This window comes from Lepeophtheirus salmonis, chromosome 6 (genome assembly GCF_016086655.4).
Source record: "Lepeophtheirus salmonis chromosome 6, UVic_Lsal_1.4, whole genome shotgun sequence".
NCBI lineage: Eukaryota > Metazoa > Arthropoda > Copepoda > Siphonostomatoida > Caligidae > Lepeophtheirus > Lepeophtheirus salmonis.
Window position 1 is genome coordinate 45,317,542 of NC_052136.2, and position 6,000 is coordinate 45,323,541.

At 30.6% G+C, this 6,000-nt stretch overlaps 1 long non-coding RNA gene across 1 annotated transcript; it reads right to left on the reverse strand.

Annotated features, from left to right (window-relative positions):
• Nucleotides 1-2,757: 2,757 nt before the first annotated feature.
• Nucleotides 2,758-5,719, reverse strand: LOC121120969 (uncharacterized). The gene is made up of 2 exons (XR_011780940.1): nucleotides 4,121-5,719; nucleotides 2,758-3,547 (listed from the first exon to the last, which is right to left on the reverse strand). It is a non-coding gene; the product is annotated as an uncharacterized lncRNA (long non-coding RNA).
• Between the last annotated feature and the right edge of the window lie 281 nt (nucleotides 5,720-6,000).

Below are 6,000 nucleotides of genomic sequence, written 5' to 3' on the forward strand. Positions count from 1 at the left end.
GTGCATATCCATGTATAGAGTATTCCTTGTATAATATGATGAATGGCAAGTTGATTATTTCCATCGGTTGTGTGCAAAAAGTAGGTGAGTTCACTTTTAATTGGAAAAGAGTTACAAGTGCTTAAAATCTATCAATTTGGAGTTTGAATTCAAAATGGTAGAAAAATTATTCTTATTTTTCAAGGAATTTAGTTAGATTATTCCATCTTTTAATGGACTATAGGAAGAAAAAAGAAAAAAGGATGAAGAGAAAGAAAGGGGAATATTGAATATTCTTTGAATGTTGGATACTTAATAGCGTTATAGAAAACCGTTGTTCAAAACAAGGTTATATAAATATTTGGGGACTCAATGGGCGGTCACTTTTTGATATCTGGGTCCACCAGTCCTTTGCTAAAATGTACGGGTTTGTAATAAGACGAATTAACCTTAATTTGTCTGATTTGGTTATCTAAGTTTTCCATAATAGTAGAAGTCAATTTGCTCAATGTTTTGCCACTCAGTGTTAGAAAAGGGGGCTGGGGAATATTCTATAAAAATGTCACGTCAATGCATACTCTCGATAACCATGATGCAATTCCCAGATTAAATCATGTCCATATATGTAGACAATCCCTCCATTTGTTCTACCTTGGCTCTAGCACCAAGACAATTTTCTGAGATCAAAACCATCATGAATGACTCATATGAAGATCGGAGATTATCCATACTCAAAGTCTGAAGAATCATTTACAAGGTTCAGAAAGGAAAGGACTGGACTTATTAAAGAGGGGGATGTTCTAGAACAATTTGTAATCCTATGTTTACCGAGTCTTTAGAGACCAGGTTAAATAAAGATAATCGTAAAACAATATCCTTTGTTACCTCGATACATCTCAAACAATTATTTTAACTTGTACTCATAAAGATTTTGGTTTTTCAAACGATGTACAAGTTAGATATCAATAATTTTTTCAAAACAACTCAAAAGTAAAAGTAATATTTGCAATTAAAGGTATTTTAATGATAAGTCATCTTTTATACTCGTACTCGTAGTACAAACTTGGAGGCAGCTGACCTTTCTATTCCATAAAATATAAAAAAAGATTAATTGACAACTGTTATAAGTCTCTGACATAGTTTGAGATTTGACCCAGGTTTCATTGCCAAAATTAGGAAAATCTCAAGTTTCGAATATTTTATAAATAATACATGTTTTCTACAACAAAATTTTAAGTAAACTTCAAATCTGAAGTCAGAAATAAAAATATGTAATGGTTTTTTGGATATACTCATTTTTGTAAAGGTATGTCTAATCTGACGGAAATAAAAATATTTCCTCAGTATTTTCAAGTTCTATAAATGAATCAATTTGTGAAATACCTGTGGCTTTGATAACCTTTAGTTGTTCTGTGACAAATTGAACCTTGATTTAGTCAATATCAATTAGCCATTGGTCATATGATTGCACAATATCATGCGTTCCGAAATATGGATTTCTCAAAAATCGAGTTTCTGTTGCTTCGTAAAAAATAATTCCAGAAGTATTAAGTAGTTTGACTCAAATTGGGTATCATTTTCATACAGAAGTATATCCTGGGCATTATCGGTTAAGTTTTGAAGAATATAGATCATTCGGTATTTGGTTGAGGCCTCTTGTAATCGAAATTTTACATAAAAATCGAAAGTATTACAGCTGATAGGAGAAAAACCCATCAGCCTAAAATATACTATTTCAGGTACAAACGATCAAATTTTCAAGTATTTAGCTCCAAACGTTTTATATAGCATCCATTCTAATGGCCGACGGTATTTTTTTCACACGTCAATAAAATAAGGGAGTAGGCGTTTACGCCTTTTTTTAAATGTTTATGTACAAGAAATAGTATAAATTAGGAATCAATTTAAATCTTCCAATTAAATTTCCAATAAAATGATATGTAAATCAAGCTTGAAGTTTTTTCATATCAGTAGATATGGCTACCTAAAGCCAGGAATATATCTAAAAGTGTGAATTTTCGATTCCGTTTGCACTCGATACATATTTTTTAAACGGTCATTGCACAAAAGTTATGGAAGAAACAAACAGTTTTATTTTAAAGTTCTTTCCACTATCTATCATTTGAACATAAATAATGGTTTTTTTAGTCTACGTTGTAGATTCTATAGGTCTACAAAATTGGAATTTCAAAATTTTTGTCACGAAAAAAACTGTCATTTTTGGGGAAAATTGGTACAAATTCAAATTTCTTGACTGAACGGCCCAAAATACAGGATTGAAACTTAAAAAATCATAATCTACAGAACTTTTTATCCTGGAAAAGAATTATTAAACAATTCTCAATGTTTATTTTCTACCCTAAATATTTTTTTCACACTTTTGGTATTGAAACCGGGGTCAAATCTTCAACCATGCCCTCTGCAGAACAATATATTCCATCAATGAATATAACCCTTGTTCTCAGCAATGACTAAATATTTCTTTTGTCAAAACGGGCAACATTACCACATTTTTGTCAAGCTCTTGGATCTATACCTTCTGGTTGTCAACTTCTTTTCCGACTTTGACTGCAGTAGAAGCGAGTAGCAGAGTCAGACAAATAGTTGTAAGTGCTTTTAAATTATACTTTGATAGAGAAAGTACCTGAATAGTCTTACTTTTTTTCTCTTGGGCCAGAGTTCGTGTGGTTTATTATCCTCAAAGTAAACACATAAAAGTAACAGCGATAGAATTACCTCCTAAAATAACTAACATTTAAAATAATTAAAATACAGATATACAAAACAACATAAGTTTTTAAATGCCAAAATAAAGTATTTACATATCTAAAACTAGTTAATCATTTTAAATAGACCATTCAGAGTCAATAAAATTTCCATCCAGAGCTTTTGGTTTCTTGTCAATCGATAATAGTCTATAGATTGAGGATACAAAGTTCAGTGTGATAATATTAGTTCTCGTTTAGTTCGACGACAAGTAGATATTCCCCTCAGCAACAATGTCCAAATATTATCCAAGTATCATTCTTCAATTTTATAAATAAGGATACTTTAAAAATGAATGAATCTTTCTCCTCACACAGCCTGCAAATACTTGTACTGTTCTTTTTCACCCATTTATTTGTAGGCAGTGAATTTGTAATAAGCATGTACCCACCATGTTTTATGTAAATTCACAGGGCATTGAATGCTTTTTAAAATCACCATGGCACTTTTGTTAATCTCCAACTGCCAGAATTATTGCATAAGTCTCGAATCAAATGACGTAAGTGAAGTTATGTGGTGCTTAATTCTTTACTTCGAATTACTTTATAGTGAATAGAACGAACAAAATATTCATAGGTGTTTCGGGACAAACCAACAACATATTTTTTTAAAATGCGTATACACTTATCAAAATGAGCCCATCATTTTATAACTCCTCCAATTTTATATCCCTCGCCACTTTCCATCCTGTTTTGGTCCGTTTCTTTTGATTGTGCTTCACAGCAGTCTTATTTGTTCATATAAAAACGAGTTAAGACCAATACAATTTCATTAGTTAAGCCACTGGAGTTATAGTTTTGTGCTGGAAATGATATGGATATTATAATATTTATTATGATTTGTAAATATACATGATAGTTTTTTAGTAAAGACTTGTTTTTAATGCTTTTTATTTAACAAGATATAATCATCATTAGGAATTTCATGAAAAGACTGGACAATTATTTCAATTATTTAATGAAATCCCTGAATTTTTTGTTATTTCGTGAAATGCCTAAGTGGAACAGTGATTTCAAGAAACGATTCAACTTTTCAAGGACACCTATAATTGTATATTTTTGAAACGGACCAACAAACAATAGATTCAATTGCATATTATAATCTTTAAACCTCAACAATTATCCTTTTCTAAATAACAAAGTTCTGTGATTTAAAATGTGTCTTGCTTGTATGATTGAAAATGCCATGATAATTAAATTTTAGAAGCACAAAAATGACTAACGTGGCATTTTCTCTCACCCAAATAAGATTTTTTAAAATCAAAGAACCTCTTTATTTTGAAAAGTATAATTATTGAGGTTTCAATATTATAATGAACAAAGTTCTTATAAATAAATTGCATGTAAATAAGCCCACGATAGATGTGGTAACCTACCTTTAGAATCTTGCACATTTATCTGGTAAAAAGATAATTTCTGAGCAGATGATGGCTTCTGGAGAAAAAATCAACAACATATTTATCTATGTTGGCATAAAAGAACTCAGTGATACATCTAAAAAAATAAAGGTAAAATAAAGAAATGAGAACATAAAAAATCAAGATAAAAACTTATCCACTATGAGGGAACATCTTTCACTACTTCATTCCAACAAAAATAAAAGTAAAATGAATCATGACATTGACTAAAAAAATAAATAAGTTACTTTTCTTCTTCTTATATAGCTACCTAGTAAAAATAAAGTTCCTTAGTTCTTCTTTAAAACTTGTTGGATTCGTTTATTGACAAAAAAAAAGACTGATAAAAAGAATTGGAACATCCATAGAGTACATACAAAGGATCAATAAGCAATATGTCTCTTTTTAGATTATTGCAGCTTTTTATATGGTTATTTAAAGTTATTTCTAACTGTTTGGATACAAAGGAAATTAAGGAAAAATAATGCATTTGTCAAACCACAGAATAGTACGTTTAAATCAAATCAATAAGCAGGGATTCTCATCAGGTGGCTAGGAGGCCAAATCCAGCCTTTGAGTGCATTTCATATGGCCCATACAAAATTGTTTAATAATAATTTTTTTTTTATAATGTATCCAAGGCTTTACTGATAATTTTATCAAACATTCCAAAACTTTGGTAATTGTGATAATTAGTTAAGTACCTGTTTCATCTCTATCCCATGGGAAAATGGCGGTTCATCAATTTGTATAAGAAAAAAATGCAAATGTTGCTGGACTGTAAATCAAGTTGATTGACCTGCAATCAAATAATGAATTGAAGTCATCATTTTTTACTGAATAATTCTGGATTAGATTGCCAAAAAGATTTGAACCTATTAAATAATTGGGCCTTCGTCCTTGTGTAATGTTTGGATCATCATTGTGACTCTGTTTTCTCTTAGATGAATCCATTGAAAAATAAATATCGTACTAAACTCACTTATGATCAGATTATGAGGGTTGCCAGAACCAGTCTGGATGGGACCTTTAAAAAGATAAATCAGAATTCACCAACAACTTACAGTCATTAAAGTTATAATACAGTGTGTCCTGTGTATAGTAAACGAATTTTCCCAAGCTCAAACTTTATCAAGAGTCTCATAAAGTAGAACTAGTAAAACTTAATATATTTATTTTACTCTATATAATGAACTCAATCTCGATTTGTCTACCCTTGGCCTCCCTTATTACCTCGCATGAATACCTTGTAGGCCTTCTTCACGTATTACTCCGACATGCCGGAAGACTACTTCTCCACACATCCTTTTGGACATCCGAAAAGGAGTTAGAACAAGCCTCGATGGCACCCCGATAACTCGATACACCTGATATCTTGATGGGTTAATGTTTCATTAAGTCAATGAAACTTTCCAAAAATTTCTTTCACGATTTGCTGGGAAATATATATCAAATTTTCAAACGTCTATTACTTTTATCATGCTTATATTATTCACTGTTCAATTAAATTTAAAGTCAATATTTCATAAGTGTGGCCCGCCAGATATTTTTTTATCTCATTTTGGCTAACACCCAAAAACTGTTGAGAATCCCTGCAATGGAGTAAATTTTATAATTGAAATAGCTTTTAAAGGTTGCGCGTTTCCTATTTATAATTTTCCGATTTTTAAGTGTCCATTTGGTTTGGTTAAAAAAAAAAAAGACTATAGATGTTTAAGGAATATCTTAAGAACTGATATTTCTATATTTATTCTATTAGATTTGCGAATATGGAATTTAATATTTCGAATAGTTCGAAAATAAAAGATAGCGTGAAAGAAAAAGGTACTATCTTATTGGGATTTCATACTAATACGCCC